The sequence below is a fragment of the Schistocerca americana genome, chromosome 1 (assembly GCF_021461395.2).
Source record: "Schistocerca americana isolate TAMUIC-IGC-003095 chromosome 1, iqSchAmer2.1, whole genome shotgun sequence".
Classification (NCBI taxonomy): domain Eukaryota; kingdom Metazoa; phylum Arthropoda; class Insecta; order Orthoptera; family Acrididae; genus Schistocerca; species Schistocerca americana.
Genome location: NC_060119.1, coordinates 783179532 through 783205115, shown reverse-complemented (window position 1 = coordinate 783205115; position 25584 = coordinate 783179532). Strand labels below are relative to the sequence as shown.

Sequence of the window (25584 nt, the reverse complement as noted above, 5' to 3'; positions counted from 1 at the left end):
AAATGTTGGAAGTCGCCACACTGTCGCCATATGGACAATGTGGATGATAAATATACTCACTATACCACAGAAGTTACAGTGGGAAGGATTATCAGTATCTGAATTGGTAACAACTTAACGAAGCCTTGAAAAAGTTATGTTAACTTCAATTCTTTTCTCTTTTTACATTATACACACAAAAAAGTTTCCTGAAAGGCATACAAATATCCACAAGAAAATGAAATGTATGTAAGAACTCTACTTCCTAAGAACACCCACAAAATCTTTAAATGTTGGTTTCCACTCACATTCAGAATTTATCTATGAAGTCTGAAATAGGTGGACAGGGGAACCACACAGTTTTGCTATCCATACCAAGGCTCCAATTATGAGTATCACAAGAAAGATTAGAAAATGTCTAGTGGACTAACTCTGGCCAAATATTAAAACACATTACAACTGATTAAACAAAGTACCTCATCTTTCATGCAAATCACTTAATTACAGGGGGCTGTAATCAGTTAAAGAAATAATCAATGATCTCATGACTGGAGTAAGATTTAAGCAAAATTGTTACATACAGACATTTCCTAATGGTCATAGTTGCTACTGTTAAAAAGATACAGTACATGCCACTTTCAACGAAATATGAATTTTATGGCCAGACCAGAGTTTTAGTTACATGAAATTTACTCAGCTAACTAGCTGCTACATTTTTAACTGATTACTACAAAATGTAATTAAATGTCAAAGTGAATTTGTACTTTTGTACCAGTGATGAGAGGAGGTTGACAGAAGGAGGGGTAAAGGGAGGAGTGTACACTGTTGATATGAAATACACTCCTGGAAATGGAAAAAAGAACACATTGACACCGGTGTGTCAGACCCCCCATACTTTCTCCGGACACTGCGAGAGGGCTGTACAAGCAATGATCACACGCACGGCATAGCGGACACACCAGGAACCGCGGTGTTGGCCGTCGAATGGCGCTAGCTGCGCAGCATTTGTGCACCGCCGCCGTCAGTGTCAGCCAGTTTGCCGTGGCATACGGAGCTCCATCGCAGTCTTTAACACTGGTAGCATGCCGCGACAGCGTGGACGTGAACCGTATGTGCAGTTGACGGACTTTGAGCGAGGGCGTATAGTGGGCATGCGGGAGGCCGGGTGGACGTACCGCCGAATTGCTCAACACGTGGGGCGTGAGGTCTCCACAGTACATCGATGTTGTCGCCAGTGGTCAGCGGAAGGTGCACGTGCCCGTCGACCGGGGACCGGATCGCAGCGACGCACAAATGCACGCCAAGACCGTAGGATCCTACGCAGTGCCGTAGGGGACCGCACCGCCACTTCCCAGCAAATTAGGGACACTGTTGCTCCTGGGGTATCGGCGAGGACCATTCGCAACCGTCTCCATGAAGCTGGGCTACGGTCCCGCACACCTTTAGGCCGTCTTCCGCTCACGCCCCAACATCGTGCAGCCCGCCTCCAGTGGTGTCGCGACAGGCGTGAATGGAGGGACGAATGGAGACGTGTCGTCTTCAGCGATGAGAGTCGCTTCTGCCTTAGTGCCAATGAGGTTGTATGCGTGTTTGGCGCTGTGCAGGTGAGCGCCACAATCAGGACTGCATACGACCGAGGCACACAGGGCCAACACCCGGCATCATGGTGTGGGGAGCGATCTCCTACACTGGCCGTACACCACTGGTGATCGTCGAGGGGACACTGAATAGTGCACGGTACATCCAAACCGTCATCGAAACCATCGTTCTACCATTCCTAGACCGGTAAGGGAACTTGCTGTTCCAACAGGACAATGCACGTCCGCATGTATCCCGTTCCACCCAACGTGCTCTAGAAGGTGTAAGTCAACTACCCTGGCCAGCAAGATCTCCGGATCTGTCCCCCATTGAGCATGTTTGGGACTGGATGAAGCGTCGTCTCACGCGGTCTGCACGTCCAGCACGAACGCTGGTCCAACTGAGGCGCCAGGTGGAAATGGCATGGCAAGCCGTTCCACAGGACTACATCCAGCATCTCTACGATCGTCTCCATGGGAGAATAGCAGCCTGCATTGCTGCGAAAGGTGGATATACACTGTACTAGTGCCGACATTGTGCATGCTCTGTGGCCTGTGTCTATGTGCCTGTGGTTCTGTCAGTGTGATCATGTGATGTATCTGACCCCAGGAATGTGTCAATAAAGTTTCCCCTTCCTGGGACAATGAATTCACGGTGTTCTTATTTCAATTTCCAGGAGTGTAGATGTTGAACAGTAAGAGGAGTGGAGTTGTATTTAAATATTTTTATGATCACTATATTGAGGCCTTAGTGCCCAGAATTAGATTATAAGAAATTTTCCATTTTCTTCTGGACTGACAGCATGATGTGTACCATGGTAGACACACACACACACACACACACACACACACACACACACACACACACACACACACACACCACTAAAACTAAAATTTTATCACAACTACCTATGTGATTACAGGTAAGCCAAGTACAGTAATTCAGTGATATCACTTGCTATTTATTATGTACAGAGGAAGATCTTGGTAAAGATGATCATATATTTATATCTGAGGGAAAAGTTCTGACTGTAGCCTCAATCAAGGATCACTTCCAGAAAATCACTGAGAATGCTACTCATACTAATATGAAGATTAGGTCACTGTTTGAGAAACATGACAAACCTTGGGAGAAGTACTGCCACATCACTCCAAGGCAATGAAAATAGTGTTGCCTGCATCTGGATACTTCTAGTAAGGAGCTAATTATACAAATAAATTGCAGCACTGAGGAGTACACATCCTATCCCAGTGATTTTGTAATGTAGGCGTGGAGTCTTATTCACAATAAATTCTGTTACTGTTTAAAGAGCTATAAACAAAGCTGAAAACGGCAACTGTGACAGAACTTATTGGTATGATGAAACACACAGTATTTCCTAGTAAAATGTAGGAAGCCTCACAAATAACAGGATGATTTGATCAACAGATGTAAATGAAAGGGTTTAAGTGGAATTTCAGCAAACGTGGTACACTTATCAGAACATAAATCAGAACATAGCTTATTTTTATAACTTTGAAATCACTGAATTAATGAGATACATGTTAAACATCATATTATGCAAGCAGTTTCATTATTTTAAGTACAGTATGCACTTTGTTCAGTTGCCAAGACTGTAGTAACTAGACTATCAAGACTACGCAAGAATTGTGCCGGAAAGTTAGCTATTTGGTGGGTTACCGCACAATGTAGCCGTAAGCTGATTCTGTCATCGGATAAATAGCATAACATGGGAAGTCTGTCAAGAATTCGACAGCTCAACTGAAGATGTCACACATATCTAGCTGAAACCTCAAGCTGGGAAGTAGGCTGTACTTCTGAAATACTGAGTGCCCAAAGTAGGTGAAATTTCCAAGATCCACAAAATAGTGAAATCTTATAAAGACTTTTACCTGTGATGAGCATGTAACACTGCAACTGTGATGAATACAGGTTTTCAGAAATAACTGCAACCTGTTACCTGGTTGCTGTTATTTCTGAAAATTAGAAATAGGAAATATAAACTTAACGGAGACCTTGACTAATGAGTCAGCCCGAAGTGTCTCGAGAACACACTTAACATATTTATAAATTTGTGTGTGTGTGTGTGTGTGTGTGTGTGTGTGTGTGTGTGTGTGAGAGAGAGAGAGAGAGAGAGAGCAGGGACAAGGGATGCACAACATGGCTCCTTTGGGCTAGAAGAGAAACCTCTTCCAAAATCAGAGGCCAAATAGCGATCAAGAGATAAGACTATCACCAAAAGTATGGTTAAATCCTCCCAGTGTCTCCTCCCACAGTACATAAATGTCTTTTTTCCAACGTTTATGAGAAGCGCTTTTTACTGTTTTGGGAAACTGATGGCTGGACACTGATTTGCATATCCTATATGTACAAAGAATATTGAGGAGAGCCAGTCCATAAGGTTCCCTCCTCAGTTTCAGCCTTCTTAAAAATTCTCTACATCCTCAAAGAGCCCTGATGAAACTAAGCAACCAAAACTGACAGTATAATGTGTGATCTAGCAAAGACCCTTTGTTTTGTCGACCATAAGATTCTACTTGGGAAATAAAAATGTAGATACATTTATGGAGATTTACCTTCATTTTAAGGATGAAGAGGATCACACTGACCAACCACACCACAGAGCTTAAACGTAGCTCAGAATGGGAAAACATAACATGTGGACTCCCACAAGATTTGATCAACTTGTGTTGATGGCTTTGAAAATGACCCTTAAATGACTAAACAGGATTATTTGGAAACTGTGTTTGTGGTCAACACAAGCACACAAATTAAAAGTCATAAATTTACCTGTACAACCCACACAATAAGACAGCTAAACAGATATACACTGAGGTGACGAAAGTCACGGGATACCTCCTCATATCATGTTGGACCTCCTTTTGCCCAGTGTAGTGCAGCAACTTGACATGGTGCAGACTCAACAACTCGATGAAAGGCCCCTGCAGAAATACAGAGCCATGCTGCCTGTATAGCCATCCATAACCGCAAAAATGTTGCCAATGGAGGAGTCTATACACAAACTAACCTATTTATTATGACAAATATATAATGGGATTCATGATGAGTGATCTGGGTGTCCAAATCATTCACATGAACTGTCCAGTATGTTCTCCAAACCAATCATGAACAATTGCAAGCCGGTGAAATGGTGCTTTATCATTCATAAAAATTCCATCATCGTTTAGGAACATGAAGCCCATGAATGGTGGCAAATAGTCTCCAAGTACTTGGGCATAACCATTTCCAGTTGATGATCAGTTCATTCCATATAAACACAGCGCACACTATTATGGAGCTACCACCAACTTGCACAGGGACTTCTTGACAACGTGGGTCCATGGCTTCATGGGGTCTGTGCCACACTACAACCCTACCTTCAGCTCCTACCAACTGAAATCTGATCTCATTTGACCATTTCACAGTTTTCCAGTCCCCTAGGGTCCAACCGAATTGGTCTTGAGCCCAGGAGAGGCAATGCAGGAGATGTGCTGTTAGCACAGGCACTTGTGTTGGTCATCTGCTGCCACAGGTCAGTAATGCAAAATTTCATCGCATTGTCCCACAGGATACATTCGTCATACTTTCGGCATTGATTTTTGCAGTTATTCCACGCATTGTTGCTTGTCCGTCAGAACTGACAAATCTATGCAAACACCACTGCTCTTTGTCGTTAAGTGAAGGCCATCGGCCATTGCATTGTTGGTGGTGAGAGGTAATGCCAGAAATTCTCGACACACACTTGACAAAATAGAGCTTGGGATATTGAATTCCCTAGAGATTTCCAAAATGGAATGCCCCTGTGTCTAACTTCAACTACCATTCCACATTAAATGTCTTAATTCCCATCATCATGCTGAAAACCTTTTCACATGAATCACTTGCACACAAATGACAGCTTTGCCAATGCACTGCACTTTTGGTAAACAAATAATCAAATTATGCAGTTTCAAACGCAAAAAAATAGGTTGTTAGTACAAGAAATCTAAATTAACTGGCACATTGCTACATATATAAGGTGAGCCAAATACCACTAGAGAGAGGAGGAGGTGTAGAGGGCGGGGGGGGGGGGGGGGGGGGGAAAATACGCTGACAGGTGTGTTACCAAATTATCACTTCAATAAGTAATGGCTGCAGAATATTGGCAAGAATTATTTGCAAAAGAATGGAAAAACTGGAAGAAGCTGACCTCAGGGAGATCAATTTGGATCCTGGAGACACCCAAGAACAACCGAGGCAATACTGAACTACGATTTATCCTAGATGATAGGTTAAAGAAAGGCAAACCTACATTTATAGCTTCTATAGACTTCGAGAACCTTTTGACAATGTTGTCTAGAATACACTCTTTGAAATTTTGAGGGCATTAGCGATGAAATGAAATGCCAGGCGGCTAGACTTCCCGTTGGGTAGGCAAGCCGCCAGGTGCAAGTCATTTTAGTTGACACCGCTTCAGCGACTTGCATGTCAATGAGGATGATATGATGATGAAGACAACACAACACCCAGTCCCCGAACAGAGAAAATCTCCGACCCAGCTGGGAATCGGACCCCGACACCTTGCATGGCATTCTGCCATGCTCACCACTCAAATGGCAAGGTGGGCAGTGGTAGGGATAAAATAGAAGAAGCCCAAGGTCATTTGTACTGAAACCAGACTGCAATTATAATAGTCTAAGGACATGAAAGGGAAACCTAGTTTAGAAGGGAGAGAGACAGTGTTGTAGCCTATCCCCGATGTTTTCAATCTGCACATCAAGCAGTAAAGGAAACCATAGAAAAAAATTGGAGGAGCCACTGAAGTTCAGGGAGAAGAAATAAAATTGTAATTCTATCATGACTGCGAAGAACTTCAAGGAGCATCTGAACAGAATGGATGGTGTTCTGAAAAAGAGATTGAAAATCAACAAAAGTAGAACAAGGCTAATGGAATATAGTTGAGTTAAATCATACAATGCTGAGGGAATTAGATTAGGAAATGAAGTAGTAGATGAAGTAAGTGTTCAGAAAGTCTTCTCCGAATTTTTATGTACTTCATGACATAGGTCACATGGTCTGTCGTAAACACCGGCATGAAATCTAACCATGCAGAGAACATACATTCTCTTTGTTGTTTCTATTACAAAACTGCTGTCAAAAGCTGAGACTAAAAACAATGGTTTCATGTCTTACATCACAAGATGTAAAATTACCACCCCAATACCTTGCATGTTTCAAGAGATAATTTTAATTTCAAGTGCATTTTATATTACAAGTTAAATTTAATTCTTGTTTGTGAAATGCTGCATTGTTCTAGAAACTCTACTACTACACAAATAAGTGGAAATTTACAATTACTTCTCATTTCACAGATACTGTAAAGTGTAATCTTCTTCGTATTTACCAATAAATGGAAAAATCCACAATGGAATAGTGACAGTATTATGAAAAAGATAGTTGCTACTCACCATATAGTGGAGACGCCGAGTTGCAGAAAGGCACAATAAAAGGACTGCCAAAGCTTTCGGCCAAAGTGTCCACACACACACACACAAACACGAATCACACACTCATGATCACAGTTTGTGGCTGCCAAGGCCAGACTACAAGCAGCACATGATGGGAGAAGCAAAATGGGTGGTGGGGTGGGGAGGGGGGATACTGTGTGTGTGTGTGTGTGTGTGTGTGTGTGTGTGTGTGTGTGTGTGAGTAGTAGTAGTAGGGGAGAGAGAGAGAGGGGGGGAGAGCGGGGGAGAGGGGGGGAGAGGGGGGGGAGAGGGGGGGAGAGGGGGGGGAGAGGGGGGGGAGAGGGGGGGAGAGGGGGGGAGAGGGGGGGAGAGGGGGGGAGAGGGGGGGGAGAGGGGGGGAGAGGGGGGGAGAGGGGGGGAGAGGGGGGGAGAGGGGGGGAGAGGGGGGGAGAGGGGGGGAGAGGGGGGGAGAGGGGGGGGAGAGGGGGGGGAGAGGGGGGGGAGAGGGGGGGAGAGGGGGGGAGGGATATCTATTCTGATGAAGGCCTGTTTGGCTGAAAGGTTTGCTTGATGGTCTTTGTTGTGCCTATCTATGACTCAGCATCTCTGCTATATGGTGAACACTTATCAATAAGATTACATGAAGTGTTAGTGGTTATAAATTTTTGTAGTTCTGCATTACACTGAAGTACCCACAGTGTAAGCATTTCCTTTAATTCAGCATAATTTAACAAAAATGTTTTTGATAATGGGAATTATTTCCTGACATAAGTTGTGCTTCATTTGAACTAATCAAAAATCGCAACTGAAGAAGTAAACTTTTTATGGTGTAGACACTTTTATCTTTAAATTCAGTAGTTCATTAAAATTTTGAGTCATGTACTTGTGTTATTTTTGTAAAATAAAGAAAACCATAAGTTTTTTACAAATAAACAAAGATGATTTACTATACAACAGAAGAAAAATTATATTCATTATATTGTACTTAATTCTACTGTTACATTTCACATAATTCCCAACAAAACAGTTTGGCACGTTCTGCTGTGCTGAAAATGAAAAATATTTGCGTTTCATCATTTAGACATTTCCATCCCTTTAAAATAGTTCATGAACTAAGGGATAAAATGAAAACTTTCATTCAGGGGAAATTATGCAGCACGAAGGTACAAGAAGTCACACTGCAGATCAGAACTGAACAATGAGCACTTCAAATACCTTGACTGGATTGTTTCCAAAAACCTTATAAATTCAGGGGAGTAACTGAGGCTGTGGACTATTGGAAGAGCAAGACTCTGTTATGGATAATACAATGATATGAGTCTAGAAACTCTATTAACTTCAATGATGTTGGGGTTCTTTAAAAATTTACTTCCTTCAGAAATATACTGTGTCCAAGAAGAAATATGAGACAGATGCAAAATGACCAGAGGCCAATTGACAGCACTTGTGTGTGGAACTATAGAAGGAAATGAAAATTTGCCACTATTAAAAAATGTAAAGTGTATAATGAAGTGTTTCAGGAACATGTAAACACTACCTTATACTTGAGCCTTTATGGTGAAGCCTCAATGACTACAGAAGTTTCTGAAAGATTACTCGGTTGCCTAGATGTCAAGACTGGAGCAAAAAGACTGTCTATCATAGACAGAATACCTTCCCATCTAAAAGTCACCTTATACATAAAAATGTTTTAAGAGGCCTTTTCACTGCTACATATACAAGTCATCTATTGATTTGCATCTGGGCATAACTCAATCTGTGAAAGCAAAACAAAAAATGACTTGTGGGGGGCCGAATTCATTCGCCGAGAGAAAGCCAACAATGAAAGACAAAATTTTATAGGTTCCGCATTATACTGACTATGCTGTGACTTGCCAGACAGTATACAACTGTTTCGCATATTCTGTCTTTGATGTGACGCCATTTACATCCGAACCCCACTTCCTTAAAAAACAATATAAAATCATTACATATGTTTTAGCAAGTAAGACATTTAAGATGTTTCTCCAGATGACAGTTTGACTTACTTTCTCAATCTTCTGAAGGAAGAAGCAAAATTAATTATGGTCAAGATGGGCAGTGATAACAACAATGAAAAAGATTCACAACAAAGAAAATTTGCCATAACTTTGTACGGACTCTGTGCTGTTAAGAACTATTTTTCCATCGAGGGAGCAAAGTAATTTTACCATTTTTTTAAACAGTTTCATAGAACAAAAGATATCATTTAATGAGGCTTCTTTAGCATGCCTTACATTCATCTTGTGTCATCAATATACTGGTATATAATAAAAGTAATTATTGTGGCTCTGTGCACAACACCAAAACTCTGCAAGTGAATTTTGCAGATCCATCGGCATCGCCCTCCATCCCCACGATTTTATTTGGAACAGTACGGGCTGGGTTCAAAGATAGGGGTTTCAAAAGAGGACATCGCGTCAATGGACTTTGTATGGGAACACAGCGAAGCTGGTTGGAATCTAGTGACAAAGCGGCCATTCATTCTAGAATGTTGTATAACATTCCAATATGTTATAGAATCTTCCAGAAGGTTCAAAAATGTTTTAAATCCCCAAGATAGTCTAAAATTAATGGGAGGTGCATTATTTATACCTTCTGGACACTTTCAGGAAACAGTTCCAATTATTCGAAAATCAACCCCAGCAGATTAAACCAATGCATGTGTGAAGAAATAATTTCTTTGGTCTCAAGTGAGGAAAGTGCAATTAAGAACAAAAATGAGAGTTCAGCTTTTCAATGACGATGAAACAAAACAGTCTGTTGAAAAACCCTTGGTTCCCCTGTCGTATACTACAGTGGTTATGCAGTGTTGGTAGTTGTGTTTCTGTGTTTGAAGCGGTTGCTAACACACTGTACTGGTCACTGCAACATCCTTTTGGATCAATATATATTTTAAGGGGAAAGTTAGAGAATTACCTATTTTGCTCAGCTTTCATGAATATTTTTCGATATTAACAAATGTTTTTAAATGGTGTAAAATGTTCTTGAATGTTCCGTCTTCTATAAAAAAGTGATTGGCAGCCTATTTTATTTCAAATGAAGTTACTGTTGAATACCTCTGTGGATTTAAAGGTAATGGAGAGTTTTTGAGCATTCCAGAGTACTTTTTAGCTTGACATACTGACATTTTACTATATTTTTAATGTTCATTTTTGCTATGTTCTCAAGCAATCTGGAATGTACACAGAAAAGAAACAAAAGTAAAAACCAGGTGCAGTGGGTCTTTTTCAGCTAGTCAGTCAATTAAAATACTGAATAAACAGAAATTTCATTATTCTGCATGCTAAAGTAGCTTTTTATAAATAATTTATCAAGTGCAAACCTGCTGAGTTCATTCAAAGCTACCCTTTTCTTCCCAGGAAATTACAGTTTGTGATTAATGAGTACTTGTATTATCTTGGTCAACTCTTTTTTCAAGTTAAGGAAAACGACTATTTAAGGAGAAAAAAATTTAGTTCCTACAGGTTTGTTAAGACCTGATTTTGCTATACATAGCAATTTTACCCAAGTTTGTTATCTCTGGCCAAATTTATTCTTTGGTGCACAATAACTACCATTTTACATTTGTACAATTTCCAATCCATAACAGAAGGCCCCTCAAACTGTGAACTTCACCGTGGTGTGGCTGGCTGCATGTCTCAATGAAACAGATAGCCATACTGTAGGTGTAACCATAAACAGGCCAGACTAATATGATTGCTGAAGAGGGGCTGCAGCTTTTGTAGCAGTTGCAGAGGCAGCAACCTGGAAAACTGACTAACATTAGCCAACATGGCCTTGGGCCTAAAAGCATAAGAAAACCATCAGTTATTTGCAAACAGAAAATATGCAGCCCACTCAGACCTCAAGGGGAACTACTCAGGATAAAGTCGTAACAAATCTTGTATTCTATGGATCAAAGTGTTGATTGGTAGGTTCTTCACTTGGGTGGGTAGGTTAGAAAATTTTAAACAAGCAGTGGATGGGCTGAAGTTGGACACAATTGAAATTAGTCAAGTGAGGTACCAGGAAGAACAGGAATACAAACCAGGCAACTACAGCAACAAGAAATCAAAGAGGGTTAGCACAGAAGTAGGACTAATAATGAACAATAAAATATGACTGCAAAGAAACTGTTACGAACAGCAAAGTGAACACATTAGCATGGTCACAGTAAGGAGCAAAGTCATGATCCAATATAGCTGTACATCTGTAGATGACCATTACCTCCACAGATAACAAAATGAAAAAATGTGAAATGAAAGAGTAAGCCACTTAATAGAATTTTGCTTAGAGCAGAATTTAATCATTATTAACAACTGTTCTAAAAATCACGGGAGAAGACTGCATACATGAAAGACACATGGAAATACAAGTTCTCAGATAGATTGCATTATGATATCAAACAATGGAAAATCAAGAATGGAATAATGACAATATTATGGAAAGGATAGACTGCTACTCATGATACATGGATAGATTGCTACTTATGATACAGAGGAGACAGTGAGATGCAGACAGACACAATAGACTCTCTACAGCTCCTCTTCCTTTACCAATGGCACCCTGTTTATTGATGTTGATGCCACTTTCCTCTGCATTAACTTCCAAACTGCACTCAGCCTTGCCACTACTGAACAGTACCTTTTCCAACACCCTACTGACTTCAGTCTACAACTTCCTTCGTGGTCACCACAACCAACTACATCCTCACCCACAATTATTTCATCTCCAAAGGCATTACCTACAAACAAATCCACAGTACAGCAATGATACCCACATGGCACCACCCTACACAACCTATCCATGAGACAACGAGGAATCCTTCCTAACCACCCAGAATCAAAAATCCCTTACTTGGTTCAGATTCACTGATTATATCTTTGTGATCTGGACTGTATGTGTTCCCCAAGGTTCCATCTCCACCTCAAGGAGGTACCTCTGTCCATGTAAAACATACCAATCATCAGCAATACCATCACTTCTACAGCTGGAACTTGTGCCATACAAAGAAGTCCCTACCATACAGCACAGCCACCCATGGCTGTCTCATCACTAGAGACAAGCAGTCCCACTCCAACTATACCAAGAGCCTCACTGATGCCTTCACAGTCCAAAATTAGCACTCTCTCTAGTTCAGAAACACAGCAACGGTGTCTTGTCTTTCTCCAGTCACCCACCACCTCCCATGTACCTTCCGTCTGGCCACAAAGGAGCATTCCCCTCATGACTCAGTACTACCCATGACTCAGTACTACCCATGACTCAGTACTACCCATGACTGGAGCAGCCGAATTGCATTCTCCGCCAGGTTTCTACCACCTCTCATCGTGTCCTGAGATAAGGAATATCCTACACACTATCTCCCCATCCCTCATACAGTGGTATTCTGCCATCCACCAAACATACGCAACATCCTTGTCCATTCCTATTCCACCCTTTCTCCCAACCCCTTGCCTCAAATTCATGCAAGAGATCTAGATGCAAGACCTGTTCTATATATCCTCTCACCACCAGCTAAACAAGTTGAGTCACAGGGATTCCCTATCCCATCAAAGGCAGGTCCATGTGTGAAATCAATCATGTGATCTACAAACTAAGCTTCAACCACTGTGTTGCTTTCTATGTGAGCATGACAATCAACAAGCAGTCAGTCTGCATGAATGGCCACTAACAAACTGTGGCCAAGAGACAGTCAGACCACTCAGTTACTGAACATGCTGCCCAACACTATGTGCCTCACTTTAATAACTGTTACACAGCCTGCATCATCTGGATCCTTTCTATTAACACCAGATTTTCTGAATTGCACATACCCGACATTCTTGTAAACAGCTTGGCCTCAACCTATGCTAGTGCCTTTCCTTCACCTACCTACCCCGTTCCCTGCTCCCACTCCAGCACTTCCAAGCCTTCTATTCCACCAATGCACCCACTAAGTCCTCTGCCCCCTTAAACCTCCTAACTGCACCTCGCAGCCCTTCCTTGTCACTACCACACACCACACCCTTGCATACTCCCACAAGCAGCACTACACTGTCCCTCAGCCCTGCTCTTGCTCTGCTATCTCGCCCGCCGCCCCCCCCCCCCCCCCCCCCCAAACACAGATTGCTCCACCCATCAGGTGCAATTACTTGCAGTATGGCCTTAGTGGCTAGTGGCCAGAGATGGTGGTCAGTGTGTGTGATTAGTGATTGGGCGAATGTGTGTGTGCTTTCTACTTTACAAGAAGGCCTTGTGACTGAAAGCTCATCTCCTCTGTATGGTAAGTAGCAATCTATCCTTTCCATAATTTTGTCATTATATGACACACTAAATTTAGAAGCCAGGCTTTAAACACCATAACCTATGGATGTTATTAAATTGGACAGATAAAAAATCTATTCACCAAGCAGTGGCAGAATGAGACAGTTGTAATTGGCAAGCTTTCAGAGCCAGTGGCTCCCTCTTCAGGCAGAAGGATTGAAGGGGAAGGAAGAGGGGTGAAGGAAAAGGACTGGAGAGGTCTATGCATCGCTGAGGTGAAAGTGCAGGCTTGTCAATGGAACACACAATAAGCTATATGGATATAGACCTCTCTAGCTCTTTTCCTTCATTCTTCTTCTTTCCTCTTCAACACTCCTGCATAAAGAAGGAGCCACTGGCTCCAAAAGCTTGCCAATTATAACTGTCTTTTATGTGTGTGTTCTGCCACTACTTGGTGAGTAGATTTTTTTATCTATCCAATTAAATAATTTCGTCACTTACAACAAATGGAGAGTTAGATGTGGACTGTGGCCATAAAGTATTGGTTTGAATTGCAGATTAAAACAGAAGAAATAGCATAAAGCTACAAAATTAGGGGGTTGGGGCATAGATAAGCTGAAAGATGTAGAGGCTGTTAATTTCATGGGAAACAAATGGCAACTATTGCAAGGAGCAAAGAAAGGTGTACAATAAATTATGAATGGGTACAAGGAAGAAAGAGAGAGAGCAGCAGAGGATGAATACGCAAAAGAACAAGGCTCAGCAGAAATACTTGGATAACAGAGGATATATAAAATTTAAGTAACAAAAGGAGAAAATATAAAAATGCAGAAAAATAATTAAGTGAAAGGGAATAAAGGCTTCTAAAAAATAAGATTGACAGAAAGTGCAAAATGGAAAAGGGTTTATAATATGAATATCAACAGAAATGAAACGAAGCTAATGGGATGGAACTGAGTCATGCAATGCTACAATATTAGACTGTGGAATGAAACACTGGAAGTAGCAGACTTCTTGTACTATCTGGGCAGTGAGACAACTGACAAATGCTGAAGTGTGAAGGATATGAAATACATAGCAGTAATAGCAAGTAAAGCATTCCTGAAAAAGAGAAATTTGTTAACAACTGATATAAACTTCAATTTTACGATGAGAAGAGAATAAAGGATTTTGAAAAGTGGAGCTACAACACAATACTGAATTGAACTGGGGAGAAAATTATTATGGCACAACTAAACTGTACCATAATTCTATCAAAGATCTTTTAGAAAATATTTGGCTGTGTACTTGGCCATGTTTAGTATAACTTTTGTATAAGCTAGAGTTCAATCCTATACAGATAATTTTACCGAGATAGATGACAGTGCAACATGCACCTTATAGAATGGACTGGTTGATAGGACATGTCCTAAGATAACAAGGAATGGTCAATTTGACGATGGAAGGGAAATGTGGGAGGTCAGAAATTGTAGAGGAAAACCAAGCCTTCACTACTGTAAACAGGTTCAAGTGCACATAGGGTGCAATGATCATATAGAGATGAAGTGGCTTACATAGGATGAACTAGTGTGGATAGCTTATCTCTGCTGTTAAGGAATCAGAGTGTTTAAAAAGAGCAGCATGAATATTACAATAACCTCAGCAATGATACTCAATTCTTGTTCACACATGAACTACAAAACACAAAAAAACTAATTTTTCTTCCATCTTTATCTTGAATTCCAAATTTTTTCAGCATTTTTATTGCAAGAACTTTTACTCAATTATCCCCTATATTAAGAAATATTTAAATGACACAGAGACTGAAAAACAAATATGTTACTAGTTATTTCTAATTTTTTAAGGGTTCTACAATTGCAGTTATTCATGTATTTTTGGGGTTGATTAGGCAATCTGCATGTGTTGAGACTTGATTCTGTCATTGCATACTCATATCAAAGAATGCCAATACAGAATAGTTGGGAGAAGTAGCAAAGGAACAATGATGAAAGCCTAGAATAGTTGTCTGCCAGAGAGGTTATGACTAATGTATTCTGGGACTGCAAATGTATTTCTGCTGATCAGTTTCCTGCAGGATTGTTGGACCAATAATGGCTGCCTACTACTGTGACCCTTTACAACTTCCAGCTGTTTACAACTGAAAATGGCATAGCACCCAAGACGGAAGCCTGTTGTTCCTCTGTGACGTACAAAGAACATTGGTCAATATGCTCTGGACTGCCTTCGAACACACAGCCTTCAGTGCAGACTTTACACAACATTACTTCCACATGTGTGAGATACCCAAGGAAGAGTATGGTGGAGGGCATATGCAGAAATGCAAAAATGTAACTGCTCGTGCGCAATTAGTGACAATCATGCACGCTTATTCTGTTTGAAAATAGTGTTAAAAATTTGTTTGCCAGTGTCAATAGTACCGGTGAATAATCATAAATTTAAATTTCTTTCAACCAATCTATGCTTTGGTTCATTCATGTACACAAAGTATCTTCTCCATCTGAGGGATAATGTTCAAAAGAATTAATAAAGTATTCAGGTGACCACCCAAAATCACAGCTCCTTGCTGGCAAAATATATTTTCATAAAATAATTACTTAATTTGTAACTGTGGGAGTAATAATCACAATTTCCCTTAAATCTGCAACTTAAAACACTAGCTAATACCTTGCCATTTCAACAAATATTTTCTTTCAGACCTTGCGATGCAACACATTAGAATTTGCATGTCTGGATTTTTATGTGCACCATATCTAAGGTAGGGCTACAACGGACTGTAGGGCAAATGATTATCATAGTCATCATTTACTATACTGTTACAGAAGACACAGGTAGCTGTGCATACTGCACTGGCAAGAATGATTGCTAATACAGGGAGCTGTGTGGCACAGCACAAAGATAGTGATTAAATATGATCTTAAGTAATCAAGAGAACAATCTGCCATGTGTATTTATACCATCAGACTCATGACTGCATGAGAAATTAGGAGTACTGGTGTTGGAAGGCAGGAAGTAGGATGGAAAGGGAGTTCAAAAGAAAAGATACACCATGTGCAGTAAAGTTAAAAATCTCTCAACATATGCACATTTTTAAACCTATGACAATCATTAATTCCCATGCAACTGCATTGAAAAGTAGTGACTCAACTTCCATGATATAGTACAGACATCTAAGACAGTCATCAGAATTCTTCAGGACGTGTGACAAAATTCTCTGATGTTTTGGCTACTGTCGCAAATATTCTTCCTCAGGTGTTTTGCTGGCAGTCAGCAAAGCACCCAGATGAAAACTATTTGGAACAGTGGCAAAAATATCACTGAATTTTATATATTATATGCTGTCACATACCATGAAGGATTTTACTGATTGTGACAATGGTCAATGAAGCCTATGCTTACACATAAAGGCAGTATCTCCAATTAGCAATATCCAGTTTCAAATGACTGAACCTTCTGTGAATAAATTTTATGCACTGAAATTTGAGATGTTTAACAATCATTTCTTCTCCCCCAGTTCCTCTCCTTTGTGCCTTGCAGAAAATAAAATTGTGTTGATCCATTGCACCTTCTAGAATGATTAGATCACCCAAAGAATGCCACGAAAACATTCCTCAGACCATAATGCACCCTCCTATGGCCTGGCCCCTTACGAAGATTGTTGAATGGCATGGCATATGCTAATGGTCATCTGCCCAATGGGGCATTTATTGTGATTCATCTGAAAAGGCCACCTGTCACCACTCAGTGGATGTCCAGTTGTAGCAATGTCTTGCAAATTCCAGCCTTTGTCATCAATCAACAGCAGTCAGCATGGGTGCATGAACAACGCATCTACTGCTGGGGCTCTACACAGCAACATCAGTTTCACAGTCATTGAGAGGATACTATTTGCAGTCCCTTGATTCATCAGGGTGTTCAGTTGCTCAACAGTTTTACTCCTATTCAATATACACATCTTCATCCCTGTCATCTATGAAATGTGGTGCACCAAAGTTGCCTCAATGCAGGTTTCGGACAGTGCCATTTTGCCATGCAAGGTGTACTTTAACCACGGTGGCACGCCAACAGTTTACAAACTCACCATTTTGGAAATGCTTCCACCCTTGACCCATGGATCACACCAATTTTGACATCAGATAAATCACTCCGTTTCCACATTATTAGGATAATAGCAATGTTTTTATCGTGTCACATGGATACATTTAACATAGCCTCCACTGCCGGTGCCACCACCTGCTTTCTGTCAGTAGTTATTGCATGTTGGCATCTAACATATCGGGTGGTCACATTAATGTGACTGGACTGCAGTTTTGTTTATATTTACAGGAAATGGTTCACCATTAAAAGATATTTTCAGAAATTTAATAGTGCCTGGTCACAAGGAATATTAGGCTTCAACATCCCATCAATGATGTGGCCATTAGATATAAATGAGCTGTAAATTTGCTGGGAGCATCATACGATGTGTTATATCATTAGGAGGACAATGGTTCACAATCTAGTTCAAGACAGAAATTTTACATTGGCTGACAATTTTTACACAACAGTTTAAAATTATCATTTGGTAAAAGGGTTCTACTGTGTCAAGAAGCAATTATTATCAAGATAACACACATACTTTGATCTTGTGACATGAAAACAATGTTAATATGTTTTTATCAATATAATGCAGAAATTGAACTTTTTACTCGCCATGGAATTTGATATTTCTCCTGCCCCCATATAAAAACTACAGTTTACCAATGATGGTAACTTACAGTAACTGAATTTGACTTTTTTTCACAACTCAGAATTTCTTATAATGTTGAAAAAGGTTGATTACCTGTGTAAAGGACTATGGCCCTAGATGTGATGTCAAACAAATTACACCCAGGCACAAATTTTGTTGCCGATGGGACATTTCTCGACATCTTTTCACAACCAACTCTACAAAAAAAAATGTTGCATTTTGGAGGGATCTTTAAGGAGAGCCGGAGGTGGTCAAATCCAAAAAATTACGATTTTTTTGCTACCGAAAATTAATTGGAACATTCCTCTTTAATGTAAACTTTGAATTATTGTTCTACTCGCCGTAGAAGTGGAGTTATTACCATTTTCCCCCACGCCTGCAGAGTAAATGGGCGGCTGCTGAATGCATCTAACACCCTCTCGTGACTTCCTGGCGAACTGCTTGGGATTTTCTCAGCCTGTTACGCATACAGCGCCTTATGTTACGCATACAGCAAGTGTGCAAGGGTTTGCTATATTGTTTTCTGTGACAAATGAAGCGCTAAGTGCGCGGAACATCGTCTCTTTGCTGTTTACCGTTTCGAATTAGTTCAGTGTTGCGCCTGTTGTTGGTAGTATTATACTTCTTGTGTTAAGCGTTGTCCTGGTTACGATGCCACGTTTTAGTAACCGTGTATATAAGAAGAGGAAGAACATAGGGAAAAGAAAATTAACACTAATACCAAGTTGAGATACTACAATTACTGAAACAGTGTGTTCTTCTGCTAAGCAACACATGGCCGGCCATAGCCCTGTGACATCTTCTAGCAAGAAGCTGACTGGTGGAAGTGACAGATTTCGTGAATATGTTAGTGACAGTGATGATATTAACGAAGTACTGAATATTGGATTATTATCTTCTGTGCTGAAAGAAAGTGTTCTGTGCAAAATGTGTTCACGTGTAGGAGTTGGACTAGAGATAACAAAGCACTATGGTTTAGCTTGTGAGATGAAGATAATCTGTGCATGTTGCAAGTATCACGTAACTTTCTACAATTCACATGCCAGTCTCTTTGGTGAAAATGGACGATCTAGAGTGTTTGATGTGAATGTTCGACTTGTGTATGGTCTTCGATCCATTGGAAAAGGGTCTGCTGCTGGTAAAATGTTTTGTGGTATTATGAACTTGCCATCGCCTCCAAGCAAATTTGGGTACTACTGTGAACTGGTAGGATCCTCTGTTGAAGATGTGGCTTTGAACACCATGAAGGAAGCAGTGGAGGAATCTGTAGAAATGAACGGTGGTTCTAGGGATTTGGTAGTGGCATTAGATGGTTCCTGGCAAAAGAGGGGTCATAAATCCCTGAATGGTGTTGTAACTGCTACTTGTGGTGATAGTGCAAAAGTGATAGATGTTGCAATATTATCAAAACATTGTAGGTGCAAAAATAAAATCAAAGGAGAGCACAGTGGAACCTGTGAGGCGAATTTTAGTGGATCAAGTGGAGCAATGGAAGTGGATGGAGTGAAACAAATTTTTGAACATTCAGTTCCCAGATACAATGTTAGGTACAAATACTACCTTGGGGATGGTGACTCCAAAGGTTTCAAGACTATAGAGGAACTGAAACCATATGGAAATGAATTTGTAGTTGAAAAGTTGGAAAGCATTGGGCATGTGCAAAAGCGTATAGGTGCACGGCTTCGAAGGCTCAAACAAACTTTCGGTTCAAGTAAGCTCAGTGATGGAAAGACAATAGGAGGGAGAGGCAGGCTTACTGATGAGGTGATTGAACGTCTACAGAGATACTATGGGTATGCTATAAAGCAAAATACTAGTAATGTTAGTGACATGTGAAAAGCAGTGTGGGCATTGCTCCTTCATACTACTTCTTCCAATGAATACCCTCAACACAGCCTGTGCCCAAAAGATTCCTGGTGCAAATATAATGCAAAAAAGGACTATGATCACGAACATGGTTTGCCAGCAGCTGTGATAAATGCAATAAAACAAATTTTTCATGACTTAGCTCAGCCAGAATGGTTACACAAATGTCTACACGGAAAGAAGCAGAATCCTAATGAGAGCGTAAACAATTTTATTTGTAAAGTGATTCCTAAAAGGGTGTTTGTAAGCATAAAAACACTGCACTTTGGCATTTAAGATGCAATAGCAACCTACAACCAAGGGAACAGTGTGAAGTGAGAAGTTCTGAAGGCATTAGGATTTACAGCTGGGGTGAACACTGTACGAGCACTAAGAAATATTGACAGAGAAAGGATAAGAGGAGCAGAAAGAAGAGAAAGGCATATGAAGTATGATGGAACAACAGGCCAGAAAAGAAGACAGAAGAGGAAGCTTTTGGAGGATGAAGAAGACGACCCTGATAATCCATCCTATAGTGCAGCAATGTATTGAGAAACTTTGATAGCCATTTCCCGTAAATTAGAATTTTTCGAATAGAAGGAACATTTTCTCAAAATCCACTCAAGCTAGAGAGATGAAATTTTTATACAGCTCTCCTAGTGGTCAAACTTACATTGTAACACAACCATTTGGCAATATGTTCATTAGTTTCATTTAAGTTTCATTATAAAGCAATTATTTGTAAAAAAAATTTGGTTCATTAATAAAAAAAATAATTGGAACGAAACTAGAAAAGATACTCCAAAATCCCTCTGTCATAACTGCAATAATAAACCACTCTATATGTTAAAAAAATTCAAATTTTTCTATTTGGTAGTTTATTCATAAATGTTCCTCAAACTTAGTGATTTTAACATGGGCAGCATAGGCACCTCCAGCTCCCCTTAAGTGAAGCCCTTCTATATAATGGATTACATTGTCACCACAACCTTATTCACAAAACAGTAAGAATACTGATTAAATATTGTAATAAATATTCTCAGTGTTCTGATTTTATGTTTGTGTGAAGCTGAAGTGCTGTATTTGTTGTTTTTCTTGTTTATACTACTCAAAACACAATACTATTGGATTTGCCATTATCAAAAATGTGGTGATGTTACAGTAAGTCAGCCCACTGATGACTAAAGTGAGTTTAAAATTACTTGCAGCTTTTCACATTTGGCTCGCCAGAGGGGAAGTGACACTGTTGCCTAGGTAACAACAATGGTGATCCGGCTTTCCCTACCACACACACCAGCAGTTTGGTTGGTAAAGTGGCCACTAATGTTCACGACATAACATAGGCATTGCTTCACTGATGGCCACTGACGCACTCAGCACACGCTGACAACTGGTGATTAAAGCAGTAAGATTTTAAGAAATAGGAAGGAATGAATACCTAAGGCAGAAGTGAAGGAAACACTGAAATGCACTAAGCTGCAACTGTAAATTAAGTCTGATGACTCACATGGACAAAAATGCATGTTCCGTGTCTGTGTTCACAGTTCTAGAAGAGTAAATTATGTGTACCTGGAATGGCAGGTCTAGCCAATAAAGGTACTCTAAAAAAAAGATATAAATCCCTCACAATTTTGTAGAAAAGCAACTTTCCATGCCAGCAGGATAAGTGGACATTGCCAAATATCTGGTGCTGTGAAGAGAGCAATTTCCTTCTGTGTTCAAATTTAGACTGCAGGTAGCTAATTTCACACTAAAAGTATTGCCAGACCAATGGCACTAAATCTAAGAAGAGAACTTTGAAGTTACAATGCTTTCTTCTGTAAAATTTTAAATAGCGAATCATTGTAAAATTTTTCTTTTTCTTTAATTTATTATATTCATTTTTTTAAAACACACAAAGGGAACAGATGTCATGGGATAGCGATATACACATATACAAATGGCATCAATATCACGTACACAAGGTATGGGCAGTGCAGTGGCAGAGCTGTCATTTGTACTCAGGTGATTTCATGAGAAAAGGATTCAGACACAACTGTGGCCACACAACTGTGGCCACACAACAGGAATTAACAGACTTTCAACAAGGAATTTTAGTTTGAGACAGACACACACCAGACATTCCACTTCAGAAATCATCATGGAATTCAGTATTCCAAGATCCACATGGTCAAGAGTGGGCTGAGAATAACAAATTTCAGGCATGAATTCTCACCACAAACAACTCAGTGGCCAAAGGCCTTCACCTAACAACCAAGAGCAGCAATGTTGGTAGGGTTGTTGGTACTAACAGACAAGCAACACCACAGAAAACAACCGTAGAAATCATTGCGGGATGAACGACGGACATATCTGTTAGGACAGTGCAGCGAAATTTGGTATTAATGGGCTATGGCAGCACATGACTAGCCCAAGTTCTTTTGCTAACAGCATGAAATCGTCTGCAGCATCTCTCCAGGACTCTTAACCACATTGGTTGGACAACAGATGACTAGAAAACTGCGGACTGGTTACATGAGTCATGATTCCAGTTGGTAAGAACTGATGGTAGGGTTTGAGTGTGGTGCAGACCCTATGAAGCCATGGACCCAAATTGTCAACAAGCCCCTGTGCAAATTGATGGTGGCTCCACAATGGTGTGGACTGTGTTTAAATGGAAGGACTGGGTCCTCTGGTCAAAATGAACTAATCATTGACCGGAAATGGTTATGTTCGGCTACTTGGAAACTACAGACTTCATGTTCGCAAACAATGATGGAATTCTTATGAGTGACAATGCACCGTGCTGACATTCCACAATTTCGTGATTAATCTGAAGAACATTTCAAGTCAATAATTTGGGTACGCAAATCACTCAACAGGAAACCTATCGCACATTTATGGAACGTAAGCAAAAGGTCAGTTTGTGCACAAAATCCTGTACTGGCAATACATTCGCAATTATGGATGGCTGTATAGCCAGCACAGCTCAATATTTCTGCAGAGGACCTCCAATGACTTACTGAGTCCATGTCATGTCAAAAGGGAAGGGGGTAATCACACCAAAATCTGAAGAAACACCGAAATGGGGGGATAACCATTTCACATTCGGGGCTACATCTACCTAAATCAAATGAAAACACTGAAAAAAAAAGCAACCAATACCAAAAATGGCAAGGAACTACACCAAAACTAGCCATGAAACCTTACTTCAAATGATCATTCATGTCATATCGCTGTATACTGACCACTCCTGTGGGAACCCTGTATATACAAAAGCTAACATATTCCATTTTTAACAGACATTTCTTAGATAGGGAGAAACAAATTGGAGGGAAGGGAGTGAGGACGAATTAGGACTAGGAAAGTTTGAAAAGAAAAGGAACCCAGTAACACAACATTTATTTACACACAGAGCATTTGGCAAATGAAACACTGTAGCCCCACGGAAGACTTACCGTATTTACTCGAATCTAAGCCGCACTTTTTTTCCAGTTTTTGTAATCCAAAAAACCGCCTGTGGCTTAGAATCGAGTGCAAAGCAAGCGGAAGTTCTGAAAAATGTTGGTAGGTGCCGCCACAACTAACTTCTGCCGTCGAATATATGTAGCGCTACACAAGCATGCTTTGTGGGCACAAAAATAAATACTTGCGCCAAAACCTCTGCATCAGTAAATAAATTTAAAAAAAGGTAGAAGACGAGCTTTTCTGTCTCCGCCCCGAGTTTCGACCACTGCATTTTCATACATTATCCAACGAAGTAAATACAAATTCCGTATTGTTCATCTTCGAATGTAGCAGAACTTCAATGTACTACGAAAATCCGACTGGCAAGACTGTTAGGGATGTTTGTCAATATGGCCAACTCTACGTTCCGAGTTTTTTCCTACCTGATGAAATGTGAATCACATGCAGTATTCTCTTCACCATAAGAATAATACGAATATAAACATTTTGCCATGTATTCTTTCGTGTTTGCTGCTATCTCATTTAAATCCTGTCTGCCTAATAAACTACGAAACTAGAGTGAGACAACAGCAAATGCGGAAGAATATACGTATCGTGTCATGTTTATATTCGTATTATTCTTATGCCGAATAGTGATACAGTCAGAAATGAAGCACGGCAACTGACTAGATTTTAAATGTAAAACGACTAATTTCTGTGCAGAATTTGATGTACTAAAGAAGCGGCCGCAAAGATTTTCAAACGGAGAAAAATTTTCGCTAAACTCTCGTTCAGAACATGTTCTATCATACGCGGTCTATTATTTGGTTCTTGTTTATCATTATCAAATAAAGCAGCAGTGTAAGTAACAACAAATAGCAGTCTATTGCCATTGTTTCACTAATGAGACGATTCCTCTTTTTTTTAAGCGGCGGTAGCACAAAAGCAAGTCATGCCGCGAGCGGCGACAGGCCGTAAACACGCACTATCAAAATGCGACAAACAATGCATGACAGTACAGTAATGCATTTTCAGCTTAGAGCGACGTAAACACCTATAACAAAGAAAACTGCACTTATCAGATCAAAGCAAAATAAGCAATTGATTCAAACCAGACGAAGCACATGAAAAAGGAAGGGTACCCGTATAAGTACGGACCGAGCGCCTGACGCATAGCAATGGCTACCTGGTAAAGCTTAATTGCTAAGCTTACGACTCAAACCAAACTACTGTAGCTGTATCGTCTTTCATTCGACTTAAATTGTGTCTCATATTATAACAGACCTACTTTGTTTCGATTTGGAGGTGCGGCCTAAAACTTTTCTCTCCCCTTGAATTTCGAGTCTCATTTTTCAGGTGCGGCTTAGATTCGAGTGCGGCTTAGATTCGAGTAAATACGGTATTGGCACAAACAGTATGTAAAGACAGGTACAAACACCAACTGCTCAGACTTTTATGCACTTTCTCCAAATCGTTTCTTTTATAAATGTAGTACTTCTATTGATTTTGTTCAAATTCAGTTACTCTTATTACTGTACTGTATGATTGATCCACACTTCAAAACTTGCAAACATTTTTCAAAATACCAGAATAAATGATTACTGGAATTGATAAAGTAATGTCTATTTATAAATTACCACGAAAACAATAAGAAAAAAAAGAATAAGGAAAAGAAAAATAAGCCATGAAAAACAAGAAATTTTTAAAAATCATTCCTCAAACATATGTAAATCATATTGTTTGTGAACAATTCCTCCACCATGCAGAACAGCACACGTACATAAGCAACAAGGCAATGTCTAAGAAGAGATACTTGGGCATGCAAATTAGCTTCAATTAGTACTGGTAAGTCTCAAATGAAAAGATTTAAAGAGAAAATTACATTTTGTTACTTTATGTAAAGTGAAATTTGTTAAAATCCACTGCATCAAATGAGTGAATACAAACTAAGGATTTGGTTATGAACAATCCGAATATGCTTCATTTAACAGTTATGCAATATCCTTTGGTCCTTTAAGAGTATTTGCCATAGTTGTGCTACATCTTTATACTTATTTTGCAATGGAAGAAACAGGAAAATGAAATGCACCCCTGCTAAAGTCTACATGTTATATTAACTTAGCCTCCACATGTACACTATGTAAGTTTAATTAATACAAAAAATGTAATATGAACTCACCCATAAACCTTCAGGAAGACATTTTTTAAATACACGAAGTTTTATAGCTGACTGGCAAATGACACTGACAGTAAAGTCACTCAAGTGATTTTTTCAGACACTGAATGGTATATAAAAATACTAGTTTTAAATTATGTTAGAAGGGCTTCAAAATTGGA

At 39.9% G+C, this 25584-nt stretch overlaps 1 protein-coding gene across 1 annotated transcript in view; it reads right to left on the bottom strand.

Annotated features, from left to right (window-relative positions):
• The window catches only part of LOC124594193 (ankyrin repeat domain-containing protein 17), a 256867-nt gene that overhangs the window by 53370 nt on the left and 177913 nt on the right, over positions 1–25584 (bottom strand). The window lies entirely within an intron of this gene.